Below are 20,749 nucleotides of genomic sequence, written 5' to 3'. Positions count from 1 at the left end.
TAAATTCTGGAAAAGTTTAGAAGTTGTGTTCTGGATGAAAAGGGCAGAATTCTGTCAGAAGTGAACACAACATCTTACAAAGACAGGGATTGGATGGTTTGGCGCTACAGAAAATATGTTAATTGGACATATATTAGAAAAATTGTACATAGATAAATATGCATTCAAGTCAAGAATAGATTTGTGTGCAAAGTGACAAGGGGAGTGTTCTTTCTGTATGCCATAAAAATGTTGTTTCATGACATGGGATGACTCACAGCTCAGTTCCCCAGTCAGGCGACAGAGCATCCTCTAGCCCATCAGGATCCTCAGAGGGTTGGGCATAGAAAGTCAGCCTTCCCACCCATTTTCAAAAGATATAAAAAGAGCCACTGAGATCCAGGTAGAGACATTCACTTCCCACTTCAAACTGATTTCTTGCGAAGCACTTTGACGGACGACATCCAAATTCAGGCACTATCCAGAGACCAGAACTTAGAAAACCAGACTCCAGAACTTTGTAGCAGAAGGCCTACTGCAAGCTAAAAGTATTCTCAGCTGGCCTTACAATTTTGCAAACTGATTTACCCCAGACTTCCAAGGGGCACATCAGAATAAAACAGCCGGGCTGTGCGGTTTGATTCTAGCCAAGAACTTTTGCCGGAACCAGAGTGCAGACCAGACCGCTGTGCAGTGCCAAGAACTTTTGCCAGAACCAGAGATTCAGACCAGCAGAGCTGACCCGGATAGCTGTGACTTCAGAACCACCCGCTAGAAGTCCAGTCTAAACCTGTTGACCAGATCTTGATGGCCTATTTCAAATTTATAGTATAGTATCCAGCCAGAACTGTGCAGAAAAAAAACTTAGTCTAAAATAATCTCATCCCATCCATTCCAACCTATTTAGAACTGCATAGAAATCATGTGTCAATTCTGTGATTTCAAACCTGCGATTGTCATTTGAATCTTACTTTATTTCTGAGAATCTACCTCTACTAAATCGTCCGCATCTTTAGAACCACACGTCCTAGAAGCTAGATTTAACTTTCATTTTAAAGTTAAGAACCTTCTTATAGTTATTACGTAATCGCGATCGACGCACTCGGAAAAAGTGCTGCGAATTGCAATTTGACTCAATTTCTCCACCTGTCAAAAATAGCTGTCCTTTTGCTTGCAACTGCTGAACTCAGTTTTCAACCTGATAATCATTCATGAATCACTGATAGTGTTGACCTGAACCAATCTTACGTAGCTATCACCTACCCTGAATCTCCTATAGGGAATTAAAATCATTTTTAGCATATTTTTCACTTCATTGCAAATCACATTTAAAAGTATTGCATACCAGTTGCTCTAAGCTTGCTAGGGGGGACCTGGAATTTGTATTGCATTGTGTTTGTATTCCTGAAAACTGTGTGCTCTCTTTTCCATCTCTTTATATTGCATGGGGGGGTGGGGGGAGTGAATTGTCACAAGGAAAAGTGATCATATTATCTCTTGTTGAAACCATATAGTTTATTTCTGTGCTGCATTCTTTCCATCATTGCTTTTCCTTGAAACCATAAAGTATTCTCTGCTACCTTATCCTTTCTATACTAACTCCTCACTGATTGAAAAGAGTGTGCAATTGTAACATTACCCATTGTTGATCAACATTATATTCATAAGTGTGCTATCAAATATTAATTTATTCATAAAAAAGTGATATATATATATTTTGTTTAATTTTTCAAATAAATCTTTTAATTTGCAAAACAAACCTACTTCTTGGCTCAGTGAGGTCAGGGGGATTCAAAGAGAGGGGCGTTATACAAGGGTTTTTCATCCAGATCTATGAACTTGTCAATAAGGGCTTCCCTTGGGCATCCCAGACTAGGCATTGACTTAGTTGGAGTGCTGAATTGAAGTCACTTAACAGCAAGCAGTACCCGGAGTTAGAGGTGGGTTGTGAGAAGGAACCGTAGTGAAAAGATGTCTTAGTACTGCTTGTCCCACCTGAGAATCAGATCTAAAATGAGTGTCTCGGCAACACTCTTTAGTAAAGCTGTCTACATAACTCCAGGTGGCTGCTTGTTAGGCAATGTTTGTATGCAGTACCCTCGGGACCACTACACACAACTAGGACCACAGGTATAAGCAAAGCCAACCTTTGGTATAAGTCTGTACCACAGAGTTTTTGGTAGCGAGCTGAGCAGCCAGGCTAATCTGAAGAGGGAATGTGAGCGTATAATGAGGTTACACAGAGGTCTACAATTACAAGTATTCAAATAGACGCACTCAGTTTCTTGGTAAAACACTTATTACACACAGTTAGAAAACATTCACTTAAAGGAGGCAATCAATATCACACTAAAATGTACTACAATACTTCACACTAACTAGTTCTGCAACATTTACACTACTTTGAAGGAGGAGCAAAATGGCATTCAGAGCAATTGGAAGTAGGAGCAAAAAGGCATAAGTTAATAAAACAAATAGTAGAGATACTTTTAAACAGTGCAAATAGTTTGAGTTGGTCAAATGCAATAGGTAGGCCAAAGTCAATGGGCTAGTGTCCTGTATAGGTAAAAACGGTTTTGGTAGATAAACGAAAGTCTTTGCCACGGTTCTCGGAAGTAGTTCTCAGAAGAAAGTTATATATGTCAGGTCACAAGCTGACTAGGCCTGCAAGTTGCCAAAGTTTCATGAACTTTCGCAGTGAGAAGTAAGTTCTCTCGGTCGGGTTTTCACAGTACCTTATATTGAAGAAAAAGATGCAGATGAAGACTTCTGTACCTGGCAATTCCTGCAGATCTCGCCGTTCCTGAACCTCAGTCGTGGGGACAAGAGGGAGGACATCAGGGGAGTCCTGCACTGCACAGGGACTGGGCACAAAGCTGGCAAACTGGCAATTCTTCGATTCCGGTAGCTGTCTTCAAGCACACAAACTGGTGTCCTTCTCCCTGGCTATTCAGTTTCCTGCAGCACTCTGAGGAAAATGCAACCAGCTCAGAGAATGGTGTTCAGGTGGCTTACGAGTTGATTAGTCCCACCAACTCAAAGGAAGAAGTCGTCCTTGAAGGGCTTCTCTGTCAAGATGAACCTGACTATTCGGACATGCAGCAGGGCTCCACCGGGCAAACCAATGGTCCAGTAGTTGCAGCGGCCGTCCTCTTCCAGCTAGTCTTCGGTTCTTTCGTTCCAGTGGTCGACTGCCTTCCAAGCCAAGAGACTCGCCTTTTAAACCTTTTTCTCCCATTCATTTTAGCCTAGCTGCATTTTAGCCCAGCCAGCCAATCACGACAGAGTGCATTTGGGTCTCCTAGGAGACTAAGCACAGGGAGTTTCAGGCACCTCCCTCACTTCCTGCCCACCGCAGACACTCAGGCGCCAGAGGCGGTCTTCAGTCCTGAAGCCCGCCAAAGGCATAGGAACAAAGGGACCAAACCTAGTTTGGTGCGAAGAGAAACTCTAGAAGGACCTTTCCAAAAATAAATGGCGAAAAACGAAGACCGGGACCCGTTTAAACAAAGGAGGCTCAGATGACATCTTGAAAAACATGGGTCCCATGATTTAACGCTACCGGTGTTCGCGGTCAGGAAAAATCATGGTAGTTTGTTGCAAAGCCACTGCCACCAGCCATTTCGACAGGGGACACTAGGTAACCCCTCCCGCACTCTATTGTAAGATAGTGTGTGCTGGGTCTAGGAATTTAAAGAGACTAGTAAAGTCAATTTAACTTTACATTCTCTGGGAAACAGTTTATCCCAGAGAAGGCATTTAAACCTTGGGACAGCCTAAAAAGCCCTCCCTGTGTTACTGCACCGAGGATACTGTGCCACACACATGAAAAGATGATGCCTATGGAGTTGTCTAAACTCCATAATCAAAGAACACAAGAGTAAACGCATTGTAAGAAACACATCCAAATACATGAGTGGGAACAAAGGCTCATCCTCTCTCCAGGTAAAAAAATCAGGTCCTCAAAATCCAGCGAATTAGCTGGAGGTCTCGAAGGTGAAGGGAATTAACACATTTATGAGAATTTTCCCTAACACCGCTTTGCAAATGGACTCTAGGGGAACATTTGCAATGAAAGCTATGGAAGCCCCAGTGCCTCAAGTAGAATGTGCTCTAGGCTTGAAGGGCAGTTCTCACTTAGCAAGAGTGGAACAGAGTGTGATGCAATTGACAATCCACCTTGAGATGGCAGATTTAGAGATAGGATTCCCCTCCTCTACCAGCTGCCACCGAAACGAAAAATTGATTTGTTTTTTGGAGTTGTCTGGTTCTTTCCAGGTAAAGCATGACTGTGCACATCTAATGTGTGTAGGCTTCCTTCGGCCACGTTAGTGGGGTTCTGGAAGAAAGTAGGCAGTTCTATTGATCAGTTTAGGCGCAAATCAAGGGTGAGTGCACAGAACCATCTCATCTCTGAACTGTAACAAAATGGTCTAGAAACTGAAAGGGCCTGTAGTTCACCAACACCTTATAGAAGTGATAGCCACTAGGAAGGCTGTCTGATAGGTAAGATCCTTGAGACTTGCTTTATTTTTTTTTTTGTTTTTTTTGTTTTATTGGTTTGACAAAGTTAAACCTTTAACATTCCCTTAGCAATCCCTCCTCAAAGAGGTGGAGGCCACCCTAAAATTAGGGTCGGGTTCCAAAATCTCTAAATGTTCGTCCCTAGGCCGGAGGCACTAGTTATTTGGGTGGCATCCACCTCAGATTCCCCCTCCTCCCACTCCAGATTCAAAGATTCAACAAATTTCAGAGCATCCAAGGTACGGCCCACTTTCTCAGCTGTGATGAGCCTTTCCCAATACTCTTCTTCGTTTTCCTCCGTGATCAGACTCGTATAATTTCCCATATACATCAACCGAATTAGTTTAAGGCTCGGGCAAGTCAACATCACATGCCTTATAGTTTCCAATTGGGCCTTCTTTCTGCAAAATCTACAGTATGCTAGTGATTTGTCAATTTGCCTTCTACGCCACCTTAATTCTCTCGAGTGCCAGATGTTAAACCTACAGCGCATGAGCAGATCACGATGGTGCTGTGAGGGGAATTTCATCAAATATGGAGGTAGTAAATTCAGGACTTTGCGTTCCCAGATGACATTGTGACATAGGTCTCGTGCTGATTTCTTTTCCTGTGTTTCCTCCCAATCTTTTTCCCGATTTGTTCTTTTTGCCTTTTCTGGATTGTTTTTCAGAGTATCTTCGGAAATCGACAGATGTTTCAAAATATCTTCACACCTCTTTTTCCAGTCTTGTAGAATTGAATCACTACTGGAATCGCCTAGCTTAGCTAGGATTCTGAATGGAGCAGGTGGATTATCTAAGATGCACTTTCTATAGAGGGATAATGATTTCCACATCGTGATTGAAATGACGGATTGCAGTCTTAATTCCATTCTTATAAGTTCCAGGGGTAATGAATTCGGAAGGCGCAAAATCTTTCGCCAGAAGTAGGCTTCACATTGGTTCCAGACCTCCCAACGTAGGGCTAGAAGAGCCTCGGCTCCATATGTGATGACGGCTACTACCTTTTGCTTGTAAAAGGTTATAACCGGCAATAAAGAGAATTTCCCATATCTGCGATGTACAAGTAGCCCTTGGTTAACCAGACTTTTTAGTTTTTCTCTGATCAGAGTATAATGAGCCTGCTCATTATAGCTTCGGTTAATTCTTATCCCAAGGTAGATCGTAGTATCGACCACTGCCAGTTTTTCTTTATTTAACGACCATGAGTATATTTTCCCTGCCGATTTCTTTCCGTGACTTGATTTCATGGTCAGGATCATTGATTTTTTCGCGTTTACTTTCATATCATTCATTTTCAGATATTCATTAAAGGCCTCAATCCTGCGCTGAAGACCTATCGGCGTCTGATCCATGAACACTACATCATCCGCATAGAGCATCCAGGGTATATCTATGCCATTGATCTTCGGTGGGAAGGCCCGGATCCGATCTTGTGAGGCTTTCATATCAGCCATGTAAAGTATGAAGAGAAAGGGGGCGAGGGCACATCCCTGCTTAATGCCTCGGGATGTCTTGATCTTCCTTGATAGTCCACCATCTGCATTAATCTGAACTTGGATTGAGGTGTCCGTATACAATGCCTGGATTGCTTCCAGTAGGTCCACAGGGCATCCCCAAGCGTTCAGTTTAGCCCAGAGCCGTTCTCTGTTTATTCCATCAAACGCCTGCTCGAGATCAATAAAGGCCAGGTAGATAGTTGTTTTTCTTTTTAAGGCCTTCGCTTTTAGTATATTGATCAGGAACAGGTTAAGGCAGGTGCCCACTCCACTCACAAAGGCAGTTTGTCGCTCGTCTAGAATTCCGGCTTGAGCTGCCCAGTTCTTTAAATCACGTAGAAGGATGGAGGCAAAGAGCTTGCCAATGGAGTCTAGTAGCGCAATCGGCCTGTAATTTCTAGGGTTGCCACGATCCCCTTTTTTAAAAATAGGCACAATGTAGGCCTCCGTCCACGTACTAGGTATTTGTTTAGTTCTCGCTATTTGTTTAAAGAGGGCGTGAATTAAATCAGACCAGCCTTCCATACTTTCTTTTAACATTTTGTTGGAGACGCCGTCTGGTCCAGCCGCCCTAGAAGAACTTAATTTATTGATCAGCATTTGGATTTCTTCTTTATCAAAGATCAATGACCACGTAGCGTTTCCTGTTGTTTTTTCCGCAGCCTTTCCCTCAGTTTTTCCTTTGAACAGGGCAGTATAGTGGTCGAACCAGTTTTTCTCGGAGACTTGGTTAATACCTATGGCCGATTGGTTTGAGTCTCTGTTATTGATAAGATCCCATGTGCTTTTTGTGTTGTTAGCTGCTAAGGCTGCCATCATGTGTTCTGCGTCACTTTGAGTTCTTTGATATCTGGTTGATTTTAGCCAGTTCTTGTAGATTTGACGGCATTTTCTTTCCCGATCACGTTTGTCTAGGCTATGAGATTTCTTAATACGCCTAAGGTCAGCTCTGTATCTTTTTCGTCTGGCGACTACAAATTCATTAAAGGCGTGTTTCTTCTTTATTTGCTTCAGCTTAGATGGATCGTACTGAACCTCATAGGCTTTGAACAGCCATTTATAATCGACCACCTCTTTGCCCTTTTCTACCGCTTCCTGGAAGTTTTTCACCAGTGTTGGAATAGTCTGGTCTTTAAGTCGCAGTCTGTTTCTTCCCCAGGATATCTCAGTTTCCATCACTTTTCCTCCCCTTGGGAGAGTTCTTGAATTCCATGCAAGCTCAGTTTCCAGAAGAGAGTGATCACTATTTGCTTGCTTGATCACTCGGAACGAATTTATCCGGGCCAGCGTTTCTCTTCCCACAAAGCAATAGTCCAGGCAAGCTTTCAATTTTCCGCTATGCCAGGTGTCGGCCCCCATTAGATCACCCTTTGTTTGGCTATTTAGCATCATCATATCCCGTGTGCCCATTTCCGTCATCCATTGGCTTTCTTTTCCTGTAAGATTTTCTATCTCTTTGATTTTTCCCCTTGTGTCAAGGAGCTTGATGTTTAAATCACCATTCAGTAATATAAGCTGATCTTCTTCCTCCGTCATGGACTTGTCAATGGCTTTCGTGATTGATTTTAGGTATGCCCCTGGGTTAGGCATTTTTTCCCTCCAGTATGTGTTAATCAATAGCAATTTAGTCGTCTCTTCCTGATTTTCTGTTGTAGAGGCTATTTCCAATATTTGAACATAAGGATTTGGCATTTCGTACTTCAGTATTTGAAGGTTGCTATCGATTTTTTTTAGCACCAGTAAGCCAGCAAACGGTCGACCTTTTAGCCCCTTCTTTGCCGGATTGAAGAAGACTTCATATCCTTCACATATCGGGGGTTCACACAGCCATGATTCTTGGATACAGATGAGATCATATTTAGTCAGGAAAGCGCTTTCCGTCGAGAACAGATGATGGAATCCTCTGGTATTCCATGAGGCACAGCGAACGGATCCCTGTCCAGCTTCCTCATTCTATTGTTTCTTTTTTGAGTTGTGTTCCTTTGACAAGGGATACCGAACATTTGATTTAATCTCAAATTTGTTTTCATTTATTTTGTCCTTTCTTGGGTTTTGTGAATTATCAACCGTGAACCTCAGGGTTTTTAAGTTTTCGACGTTTTCTTTAGTACTTTGTAAGTGGCTTTCGGGGTTTTTGTTCCCTTCTTTTTCGTTTTCTTTCGAAATCTTCCTCTTATTTTCCTCTTTTTCTTGTCCTTTTTCTCCCCACCTTTTCCCCGTTGATTCTTTTTCGGTGTAGGGTGAGTACTCATTATTTTCCTTTTTTCTATCCTTTGCGGTTATATCGGTACTATCAGGCTTAAAGTCATCCTCCAATTCTGTTACGCGGAAACCCTTTTTTTTTAAGGATATCAGCAGCCTTCAGAAATTTCTGCTTGATGTCATTTGAGTTGAGATGTAATATAACTTGGTCCATTCTCTGTTCTTTTGGGAATTCCACAATTTTGATATCTTTAGTAGTTATCGTGCGTAGAGCTGATGTTTGGTTGCAAAGTGAGACAACGTAGCTTCTGTTGAGCAAAGCCCTTCTTGGACCATTTGATGTCGTCGCTAATTTCAGACATCGTTCTTTTGATGGGGCTGTCCTCGAGGGGGGAGCGGTCGCTTTTGTTTCTTTAATGCTCTTCTTTGTTTCTTTAATTCTATTTTTACCATCTTGTTTTAGATGAGAATTTTCAGGGTAAAATTGTATCCTTTTTTCTTTGGTAGCCAACATTTGTCTTTTTTGCTCTAAGGTTTTGAAGTTAGCAAAGTTGTCATCAGCCTCGTTGAATTCCTCTACTTCCCACGAGTCAGATCGGATTTTTTTCTCTTTTAAGATTATCGGCAAGATATCTCGTTGAGGTGTCTTACGATTGGGGGGGTTAGAACTTCTTTCCACCAGCTCCCAGTTGTCCATAGTTTCCCATTCTGATGGGCTGATGCATTGCCATTTTTCATCCTCTCTATATTCTTCCATAATGTCAATCAAATCACTTAGGTCTTCTCGTTGGCATGATTCATCTCCATTTACCTTCTTGGTCGGAGTCGGGTCATGCCCCCCTCCCACTTCCTTAGCATTCGTATCTGCCGAAATAGTTGTGTCTCCCATTACCAATTCTCTCCTCGGCTTCTTTGCCTGTTGGGGATTTTCTCGTCTTGGTGGTGTTCTTAGATTCCTTAAAAAAGCCCTCGAGCTATTTGTCTTCCGTTTTAATCCTTCATTTTTAGTTTTTTTCCCATTTTCATTAGGTTTATTCTTCAGCTCACTTTCCTTATCTAAGAGCAGGTCTTTGGATGTCCCACCTCTAAAGATGGCGAAGTTTGTTTTTTCTGATTGTAATTTAATATCAGAGGTTCCCATCCCCTTACAGCCAGGAGAGATCAATATTACCTCTTTGGTCATTTGCTCATTTTGCATAGGTTGATATGGTTTAATTTTGCTCAGTTTCATGGGACCTTTACCTCGACGCGGATTTTCAACCACGCTTATCTCATCTTTTTCCTGTTTACATAGATTTCGCATCCACTTGCAGTCTTCCAGGACCGCCTCCATCAATAGGGACTTATCATTAGCATCTCTCCTTGCTAGATCCGTAAGGCGATTTTGCCAAGTGAGCGATTTTTCGGCTTCTTTGTCCATTCGTACATTTAAATTTCTCAAGGACAATTCTGTTTGTATGTTTGCTTCTTTGATTTGTATGTTAGTAGTGGTCATCTCTTTCACAGAATCATTTATCATCTCATACAGTTTTAGGTATGGGGCCAGTGTGATGTTCAAAGAGGTCATAATCACTTGCTGAAGGTGTTTCATATCCTTTTCTCTGGTCATTTGGTAAGCGTCTTTAATTAGGTGTGTAATTTGGTCTTTCGATGAAATTTCAGAGCACTGCTCTTGACCGGCCAACACAGAATGGCCTTGTGGTTTTGAGCTTGTCGGTCTCTCTTCGAGGCATGAGTTTCTCCTCTCCGTTAAAGATCTTTGTGATAGGGTCAGTGGCCTAGGGTCTCTTTGGGGTTTTGCAACGAGGAGCTCAGCCTCCGCGACCTCCGACTCCAGAGAGTTCCCTTTTATTTGATCCTTTTCGAGTTCAGCCATTTTTTCGCTTATTATCGAGAAGCTCCTCCTTTTTTCTCTCTCTATTTTCCCCGTCAAAAGGGTAAGGTCTTGCATGATTTCACTAGCTAAATTTGAGTTGCTCAGATTTGCTAGTGGCAACATTGTCATTCCCTCAACACCTGTAGTTTTTGACGGAATTTCGCTATCAAAATTCCACAGGGTTTCCTTTTCTAGTCTGGCCTTTGGGGGGAGCATCCCCTTTGGATAGGGCGACTCCGGCATATCTCTATGGAGGGTCCAAGAAGGAAATTGATGGGTCGTTAGGTCATTAGGTATCAGGGCAGTTGCCTCCTGGTGGATGTTATTTTGGGGGGTCTTTTCCTTGAGCCACAGACCTCTGTTCTCTTCCCTATATGGCTGGGAGATGTCACTTATTGTTGTGGGTTCTTCCATGACTCTCAGATGTTGTTTATTTTTCTCTGTTTCCCTGTTGGGGTCTGGCGAAGCTTTCTCCCATAATTCTAAGTCTTTTGTGGTCCATTGAACCTCCTTTTCCCAGACAGACTCATACAGTAAAGGTCTGTTTGTAGTTTCCTTTAGGGTCAAAGTAGGGGAGGTCAATGGCAGACTAGAGTTTTCATCCGAAATGCTTTCGCACATATTTTGTATAGGTGCAGTACCCAGATTGGCTGCACCATAAGTCGGCATGTGGATAGTGTCAATTCCCTTCCTTAGGGAGATTGCAGGTGGTATCGAATCGCGTGAGTCACTCCATATTTCAAAGTTGCTAGGCTGATCTGATATATCCATTGTCTCTTCAGGGCTCAGATTAGCCGAGAGAACTGGGCTTTTCTCGGATGATACCCTTACCATTTGGTTTACTTCAACTAAGCTTTTTTCTTTGTCTCTTGGGGACTCGATGTTGGTCGTTTTACTCAGATATCTTTCATCAGAAATTGAATCAGACTTCTTAGCCTGGTCGGCATCCTCGTGCGGGTTCGATGTTTCAACGGGGGGAGAAGGATGACTTATAAGTTCTTTGACAGTAGGAGCTGTGCAAGCCATAGGTAGAACAGGCGATTTTGGAGTTAGCCGCACAGAGTCTTCTATTGCCATACCCAGCCTTTTCTCACTACCTGTATCAATCGTTGGGGCCCCCATAGATGAACTTTTCCGCTTCTTGGTGCAGAAAGGTAGGCGAGATTGTTTCAGCGTTGACATATTCTGTACACACTCTGGGCTTGCATTTGCTTCCGGAAGTGATGTAAATTTTTGCCTTACCTGCAGGCGAGTTCGCACGGCTGTTCCTTGTGACTCCATGTGTACAGCCGTAGTTTTCATCCTGTATTGCAGCTCCTCGGTGTGAGCTTTATTTCCTCAGCTCCGCTTGTCGTTACAATAGACTATTGCGTACGCAGCCCAGCAGCCAAACAGCACAACAGCAGGATACTCCGTTGAGTCGATGCCCTTTGCGCGCTCGGGCTTAGCGCCGCAAGGGTGCTTGGGAAGTCCTTATATACTTCCTGGAGGCGGTGCACGGAGGCGGGAAAGGGGGCGGAGTTGGATTCGCACTTCTCTCTCCTTCTGTGCGCCGCTCCTCGCTCTCCTCGCTCTCGCTCTCCTCGCTCTCCTCGCTCTCCTCGCAGCAACAGCAACAGCTGATCAGGACCGTGAATGCAGCCACAGCACAACAGCAGGATACTCCGTTGAGTCGATGCCCTTTGCGCGCTCGGGCTTATGCATATGCATATGCTCAAAAGGAGACACCATACGTCTAGTCAATACCACATTTAGGTCTCAAACGGGAGCCGGATTAGAAATGGGGAGGGATGAATCCTTGCAACCCCTTCCATGAAAGCCTTAACTGGTATTTTGCACCGCAACACCTTCTGCTGAGACGTAGTGTAGAGCAGCTAAGTGAACCTTTAGGGAATAAAAAACCAGGCCTGAGTCTAGTAGGTGAGTCAGGTACAATACGAGTATGAGAGCAGTCCATGGGATTGACGCCCTTTGAATGCACCAGATAAAGCGCTTCCATTTACTGGGGTAGCAATATCGGGTGTTCGGTTTCTGTGCCTCCCTAAGTATGTCCATGCATCGTAGGGAGTTGTAGGTGCCCAAACTATGACCTTAGGAGCCAAGCTGCTAAATTCAGGGTTTGCAGGCATGGGTAAAGTGTCTCCCCTTTGTCCTGAGATAACATGTTGTAGGGGCAAGGCAGTTTCATCGGAGGAGATGGGGACATCTCCATCAGGAGAGAACCAGGGTTGGCGGGCACACTTGGGAGCCACCAATATCATGGTGACTGGTTCCCGGTGCATCTTGTGCATGATCTTGTTGAGTAGGGGAGAAGGAAAAGCAGAAACAAATTTCCCTGAACATGTTGTGAACAAGTCTATCTCTGGGAAAACCCATTGTGCGAAAACATTGGAGACTATTTCTTCGTGTAGGCGCCATTCGTAGTCTAGGGGCAGTGGGAAGTCTCTGCTGAGCACATCCGCTAGAAGATTGAGTTTCCCTGGAACGTGTTGGGACAAAAGGAACATCCTGTGTTTGAGAGCCCATTTCCAAATGTTCTGCGACAGCTTGGATAGCCCTGGCGAGTGTGTGCCCCCTTGCTTGTTCAAGTAGTACATGGCTGTGGTGCTGTCTGCGAGGATCAGGACTGTCTTACCCTGTAACTGTCTGAAAGGCTTTCAGTGTTTTGAATACAGCTAACAGCTCCAACACATTTATGAGGTTGGATGCTACTTCTGGGGACCACACGCCGTGCGCCGTCTGCTGATGCAGGTAGACCCCCACCACGTGAGATGCGTCTGTAGTGAGAGTGGCTTCTACTGCGGGGGTGGTGAAGGCCTTTCCCTAGACCACCACTGCAGAGAGAGAACGAGGGCTGGTGAAACAACTACCAGATCTTCCCATTGTCTGCTGGCCTGGCACCACTGGCTGTTGAGCCACTCTTGCACGGGACGCATACGCGCATGAGGAACTAAGTAAATGCAGGACGCCATCATTCGTAAACAAGTTGCATGGCTTTGCGTACCGTCACCTTTCGACTGGCTACATACTGAGGGATCTGAAACAGCATGTTTCGAACCCTCTCGGAGGGGAAGACGAGGCAGTCTTCTGTCCGAACGAGAGCCCCTAGGAACTGTTTGAACTTGACTGGGGTCTAGGCTGGATTTCTTAATGGAGAATCCCAGGCTGAATAAGAGGTCTATCGTCTTTTGAGTGTTCAACAGGCATGTTTCGTAGGAATCCCCTGTTATGAGCCAGTCATCGAACCGGAACGGAACCTCTCTGCAGGTGCGCTGCTGCCACTGCCAGTACCTTCGTAAACACCCTTGGTGCTGAGGCAATGCCGAAGGGGAGAGCTTTGAACTGATAGTGCTTGTCCTCTATCATGAACCTTAGGTATTTTCTATGTGCCGGTAACATTGAAATATAAGTATGCAGCTTTCATATCCAGTGTTGCCATGTAATCCCTGGGTTTCAGCAGAGGGATTACCTCCTGCGATGTGACCATAAAAAACCTTTAAGGTTTGGCAAATTTGTTTGCTGGGTGCAAGTCTAGCACAGAGCGCATGGCGAGATCCTTTTTGGGTACAAGGAAGTACACTGAATAGATACCCTTGTTTACCTGTAGAAGAGGGACTTCTTCTATGGCGCCCTTTTCCTGCAGGATCTCGACCTCTTGCAGCAGGATGCGTAGGTGTTCCGGCGTCAGGCTTCTTGATTTTGGTGGTCTGAATTGAGGTGGTCAGCAAAATTCTATGCAGTACCCGTGGGCAACGGTCTTGAACACCCACTCGTCTTATCCCCTTCCATGTATGAAGGAATTATGCTAAACGTCCAATCTGGAAGGTACTGGTCAGGGTGGGGGCGGAGGGTGTTGAAGGGTTGGCTGGAGAACCGGATCTGAGGGTCATTTCTGACCTGAGGCCGGGGAGCATCTGGGGGTGGAAATCCGGCCTCTACCCTTTCCACGGCAATGTCCTCTAGGTGGATACGTGGTGGTGGTATGTCCTTGTCCTGAAGACCAGTTTCCTGAACCATACTGGTTTTGAGGGGAGCGAGATTGCCCACGAAAGGAACAACGAGAGCCGCCCCCTCTGTTGTGAAGGCCTTTGGGTAATCTGGTTTAAGGTCTTGAGTCTTGTGTTCCTTCTTAGCGGTCTTAAGTGCTTCATCCACGGCCTTGACGAACAAGTTGGTCTCCTCAACCAGCTCGTTTATTAAGGCTGCTTGGGTTTCAGGCCTAAAACCAGAGTTCCTCAACCAGGCGTGCCGCTTTAGTAGTGTACCCTGGGCCAACGTCCTTTCCGCTGTTTCAGCAGCGTCCAAAGTTTTCTTCAGAATGTTGTGGTTGACTTGCTTGCCTTCCGATACAATCACGAATAGTCTAGCCCGCATTGGTTCATGGACCTCTTGAAGGCCCTCTTGCAGCAGGTTACACTGTACATCTGAGTAGCTAGCCAACAGAGTTGTGTTGGCTATTTGGGTGGAGAATGCAGCAGCAGCAGTCGTAACCCTTTTTCCCAGTGCATACAACTTTTTGCCTTCATCATGTGGTGCCTCACATGTAGAGGGGGGGGATAACTGCCCTCTCTCGTAGTTGTAACTACCAGGGAATCAGGAGTGGCATGCCCTTTAATGTAAAGGTGTGGGGGGGGGGGGGTCGGTAGGAGAAGGGCGCAACAACTTCTCTACACTGGGATTAACCACCCTGGACTGGTGTTAACCATGAAGGCACCAGGTTTGATAGAGTTCAATAAGGGAATGGCCTGCCTGGCAGGAGGCTTTTCCTTCAGTAGGTCTTCTACAAAATCCGAATCCTGCACAGCCTCCCATGTGGCGATTTGAAAATGTTCAGCCGCCTTCTTTGGAGTGGTGGGAGGGGAATCCATACACTGATAGTCAGGGTACGAGTAGGGGGATGCCCAAGGTTGATCATCAACTGGATGGCTGTTTTCACAGTTATCCATGGGATCAGCAGGATCATCAGTGGGGTCCCCAAAGGGATCATCCTGTCTGTAGGTATCGATAGGAACCTCGTCATCACTAAGGTCAAACATTCTCTTCATGGGGATCCTCAAAAGGTCCTCTGAAACTTAGCCATAGGCGTATAAGGAAGCTCCTCACAAAGCCTCTGGAGCAAACCTCTCTGAGAATGCAACAAACTTCTCCAGTCTGTTCATGCACCCCTCAAACTGGTCCATCATTAACCAGGTGATGAAAGGGGTCTTCTTGGGGATTTTCCTCTCCAGAATGTCGAGATTTTGCTTCTAAGGTCTTAGACAAAGGGCTCTCGGAGTACTCTGGGGCTCCAGGTGCTGCGACGTGTCTCTAGAATCGTCTTTAGGCCGTTCTTTCCGTTTCGATGTCCCTTTCGACTGTTCCTTTTTTGTTTAACCGCTGAAGCGATCCTCGCGATACTATCGCTGATGCTCTGGGTTACAGGGAGGTGTGACGGTTGAGCCGGTGGCCACGCTGTGGTTTTCGGCGCCATCGGGGCCTTAAGTGGTGTCATTGCTTTCTTCTGAAGCGTCTCGGCGGCTGCGGAAGATTTGGTGCTAGCGGCCTTTTGGACTGCCCGGACACATGCCGCTGTCATGGCTGCGGGGAGGGCTGCCGATCATAAAGAACAGCGGCCACCGCCGAAGTATCAGACGAGCCCGTTGGCGCTTTGGAGCAATTCGACTGGACCGCCGAAGCAGAACCATGGGTTGTGTGCTTAGTGTGGGAATCGGGTGCATCCCCGTCGCGGGGATGCATCGTCCCGATAGCAGGACTCCAGTCATGCCCATCGGGGCCAGGGACCGATGCTGCGGATCGAGAACTCTGCCGTAAGGTCAATGGCTTCCGAAGTGGAGCCTTGGTCATCGCTAATCCCTTCGTCACACTCAGCGGCAGGGAAATTACTTTCGGCCTGCGACATACCATAGGCCGCCCACGGATTCAAACAACGCTCCTTAATAGTATTGGGCCGTAGGAGTTTACAGCCCGCATAGGACGCCTCTTTGTGGTCGAGGGGAAGTCAATTATTGCACTGATGGTGCTCGTCTTTCCACAGATATTTTGCCTTACAGGAATGACCAAATCTAATTGGAGTCCTGTGAATAGCGCAGGATCGTGATAGCGACGGCAAACCCAAGGGAACAAAGAGGGGAAAAGGAAAGTCATTCTTGAAAAGAATATGACCACTCTGACCCCCAGCCTCCCCAGCACTCACAACCCTACCCACCCAGCACCTAACAGGACACGCCAACAACCCTGCGTATCATCAACGCCAGGCGAGTCACCAAAAATAAATTCCACATCTATTACCTCATCACAGAAGACAACCCAGACATCCTTTTCATTAATGAGACCTGGTTGCACAAAGCCTTCCCAACCAGTTACAACCTTATTGTCATTGTCCGGAACAGATCGTGAAGGGGCGGAGGACTTGCAATACTACACAAACACCAATTCCCAATAATAATTAAGGGCACTGCAAACAAAACCACAGACTATGAATCCCTCTTGGTTAAACTGCAACTCACCCTCCACCTCGCACAGCTTCCTACTCCCCTCCACTCCCCCCGGCTATAACAAAAGCTTCAGACACTTGGTGAAGCTATGGCCACCAACCTCATCCTTCAACCAACACTTACCATCTTAGGGGATTCCAACATAGGGTTCAACTCCCCCTCAAACTCTATGACCCAATCACACAGACAATCTAGAATCACTCAAACCTGACAATACATCTCCACACCCACCCAGAGGAAGTCACCCTCAATGCGATCTTCAGCACTTCAAACATAACTACCCAGCCCCACCCGCTAGCCCCCAACCCCCTCCCCCCGTCTCCCCATCATGGACTGATCACTCAGCAATTTACTTATCCATACCACCAAGTACAGCAGTCAAGGACACACACGACCACCACCAACCACCTCTCCTCTCATTCCACTATGGAATAAAGTCGTAATCACCCCAGATCTAGCACACTCCCTCCTCAACTCTCTCCCTACACTTTACCTCCAGGAAGGACCTCCAGCGATCAAAACCTTAGACCTCTGGCTCACAAATTGGCTTACAAACACCCCTCACTCCAACAAAACAGACAAAACAGATCAGGACCAAAACCCAGGTGGTTCACCAACAAACTCAAATCGCTAAAAACCCTCAAGCACCGTCTGGAACAGACCTGGAGAACCAACCCTACAGCCAAGAACAAAACCACCGTAGCATGAACAACCAAAGCATACAGCCTGGAAATCAGAAAAACCAAGAAAACATTCTATGGGAACAGAATCCTAAATGTTCAAAACCCGAGCAAGGAACTGCATAGAATCATATCCGAATTCAAATCCTTGGCCTGCTCGAGTCACCCCCCCACCCCCACCAGTCTCCCAAGCCATATGCAACACCTTATTACACTTCCACAATGTCGCTATTGACAGACACTCCGCCATCATCTCTAAATTGGAACACATGCCCCTGCCCTCCTACCCGCTTACAGGCTGACCGTCAACCCCCGCACGCCCTCCTCCCCTCGATACAAATCTTCGACTTTCTCTCCCATTTCACATCAGGAGTTCCACTCGCTCGTAGCAGATAGCCACCCTTCAGGCTCTCCAGAGGACCCCTGCCCGCCCACATTCCTCAAAAACATCCTAGTCTCAACTTGTGCAGATGGCACTGCACAGTCAATCCTCAACCACTGATTCACATCAGGATCCTTCCCAGAAGCCCTAAAAACCGCCTACATCAAACCCATCCTCAAAAAATGAAACTCGTCCCACTCCTCCCTCAGAACTAACGGCCAATCTCCAACACACGCTTCATTGCCAAACTCATGGACCGCGCAGCATACAAGCAGCTTGGCCTATTCACTGAGTGGCAACAACCACCTAGACCCTGCGCAAATCAGGCTTCAGACCGCTCAGAGGAACAGAATCCTCCCCAAGTCTCCATCTGGGATGACCCAAAAAGAACAGCCGACACAGAAGGTTGCGCAGTACTCGACCTACTTGACCTCTCGCAATCTCACTATCCTACTAGATAGGGTACAAACAATAGAAATCAGTAAGACGAATGGATCTCCTAGTTCGTCTCAAATCTCACAAATCGTGCACCTCCACCCGTTCACATACACTTCACGACCAGTAAGAAAAGGTGTCCCACAAGGAGCATCCCATCTCCCCTAATATTCAATTCCTACCTAAAACCCTTGCCCGCAATCATCCGCCCACACATTCTTACTTCCTACAACTATGCAAACGACACCCAGCTCATCCTTAAAATCCCGAAATCTCCAGGCTCCGGCAGTCTGGACTGGTCAGATCTCGTATTGAATGACAAACAACCACCTCGTCCTCAACCCTGGGAAAACTGAAATCCTAGTTTGCAGGAAAACAGTCCTCTTTCCCCAACTGATTCCGTGGTCTCAATCCATAGGACCAGCAACTTCAAACATGGTTTAAAAAAAAAAAATACTTTGATGCACATTGGACACAGACTTATCCCTCACCCACACCACCTCCGTATCTCAAACCGGTTTCTTCCATCTACGGATTCTCAGGCATATTTTCCTTTACCTCACCTATCGTCACTGCTTCACGAGCATCAACTCCCATCACCCTGTCCAGCCTACACTACGCAAACTGCCTCATCCTAGGCGCTCCAGAGTTTCAACTAAGGAAACACAAAAAATCCAAAACGCTGGCGCACACCTGCTCATTAACCTACCTCCCAGAAAAGACATCAGCCCTACACTAAAAGTCCTCCATAGGCTCCCGATTAGCCAACGCACTACCTTTAAAGCCATGTGCATCACCCACACCACAGGTCCAGAATTCCATCAGGAAGAAATCCTGCGCTAGCAGCCCTCAAGGAGTCTCAGATCTCACACAACCTATCGCCTAGTGGTCCCACTTCACATCTCCAGGCTGGGCGGTTCCTCATTCTCTGTCCAAGCGCCGATTATCTGGAACTCCCTACACATTTGCAATACTGAAAATCTGAAAAGAACATCCCTAAAAACATGGCTTTTCCCCAACATTCTCTTGAACCCCTTGCCCTCTCTAAACTACATTGCTGAACCCAACATTCCTGCACACCAATTACAGCACAGAGGCCGGCAGAGTTTGCAGCGGCTCACTTCCACAAAATTCCTACCTGAAAAACACTGCAGGGAAGCCAGCAGCATTCGCTGAGGCACACTGCAATAATCTTACTCGCCCTCGCTGCTCAGACTTCGCTCCAGAGAGACTACAAACAATGAGACCATGCCGTCCACATTGGACAAAGAAAAAGAACGCTGCAGCCGAACTACATTAGAGAATACGGTACATATACCTTACACCACCTCTGTTGACACAGGCCGCAGGCACAGCCAAACATCCATGCACCAAAGAATGCGGCTATGGCTATACCATTCCGGTCTAGCAGCACATAGCCGTCCACACCTAAACCCCTGATGTACCTCAACACCTCTGCCACTAGAATACATCAATTCCCAACTAAAAGAAAATTCGGTATAGCTGGGCACACAACAAATCTTCAACAATAGCACTCTATCCCAAACCACCAACAGCACTCACACATGCCTGACACTTGGGCTGCTTACTGGAGCCTAGCCAGCCACCTGAGTCCCTAAGCCGGTGGAAATGAATACAAGCATCTCTTAATCTAAACCCCTAGAACTTCCACCACATTGACTACGGTCACCGAGGACGTTCCAATTATAAAGCACATTGTGGGAAGAGGGCTATATAAATCACCAAATACAAAAGATGTGTTGCCATTCTGAAAAGTATATATAGGATTTGTCTTGAATAAGCTGTGTGCCTTCTTAAATAAGTATTCACAAAGTCTTACTTTCCTTAGAAACTCTCATTCTAGCAGAAAGTAGATAGGATAATTTACTCACCTATGGATTGGGTCGCCCTCTAAGTAATGCTGTTGGTTTCACTTTATTATTTCGGTTAGGATATTTGTACGAGTGTCCCCAACTGGGTCTTGCTTCCCTGACTTGCGTTAGCCTGTCCAAAGTAAGTCTGCATTGGTGATACTTACTTCCAAGTTGCTGATAGCTTCTTTAGAAAAGTGCATAGGCTTTACTTATGTTAGCTGTGTGCCATCTTCATTGCTTGCCTTATTCTGTGTTGAACTGATCTAAAAATCAAACTAATAATATATTACATTAGGTTCTACCTGTCTAGCATAGCTGTGGGAAATTCTTGAAGTGTTATGTGTAGCTAACCTTGGGCTGCCTTGATCCATCCAGAAATAGTGTAAGATTGGGTTCCACTGAGCTGCAAAGTATTTTATATTACACTGCAAGGTCTAATCCCCTAGAATAACTTATCCTGAATCCGAGTTATACGTTTTTACTGTTCCTAGAACAAGTGTTCCACTATTCTGAAAAGTATATTGTCGACCTAAATTACTAGGATTACTTGCTGAGTGTCACGATAAACTGCTATGGTCTACAACCCTGCATTACTTTAAGTAATCAAAACTGTTGCTACAAAGAAGGTTAATATGCTTGGGTCTGTGTACCTGCAAGCATAGTGTGTTTTATGATCTGATCGTATTTATCCCCCCCTTCCCGCCCCCTTAAGATTTATCTGGGCCTACTTGTATTTAAATAAGCCATTTGTTTTTACAATACATAGTGTGTCAGTATTTCTTTGGACCATATGTATTACAATTTC

General features: G+C 45.6%; 1 protein-coding gene across 2 annotated transcripts in view; it reads right to left on the bottom strand.

Moving 5' to 3' along the window:
- Nucleotides 1-20,749, bottom strand: part of PTGES3 (prostaglandin E synthase 3) — a 263,118-nt gene that overhangs the window by 172,945 nt on the left and 69,424 nt on the right. The window lies entirely within an intron of this gene.

This window comes from Ambystoma mexicanum, chromosome 3q (assembly GCF_040938575.1).
Source record: "Ambystoma mexicanum isolate Mex_15411 chromosome 3q, UKY_AmexF1_1, whole genome shotgun sequence".
Taxonomy (NCBI): Eukaryota; Metazoa; Chordata; class Amphibia; order Caudata; family Ambystomatidae; genus Ambystoma; species Ambystoma mexicanum.
This window is presented reverse-complemented; position numbering and strand designations above follow the sequence as displayed.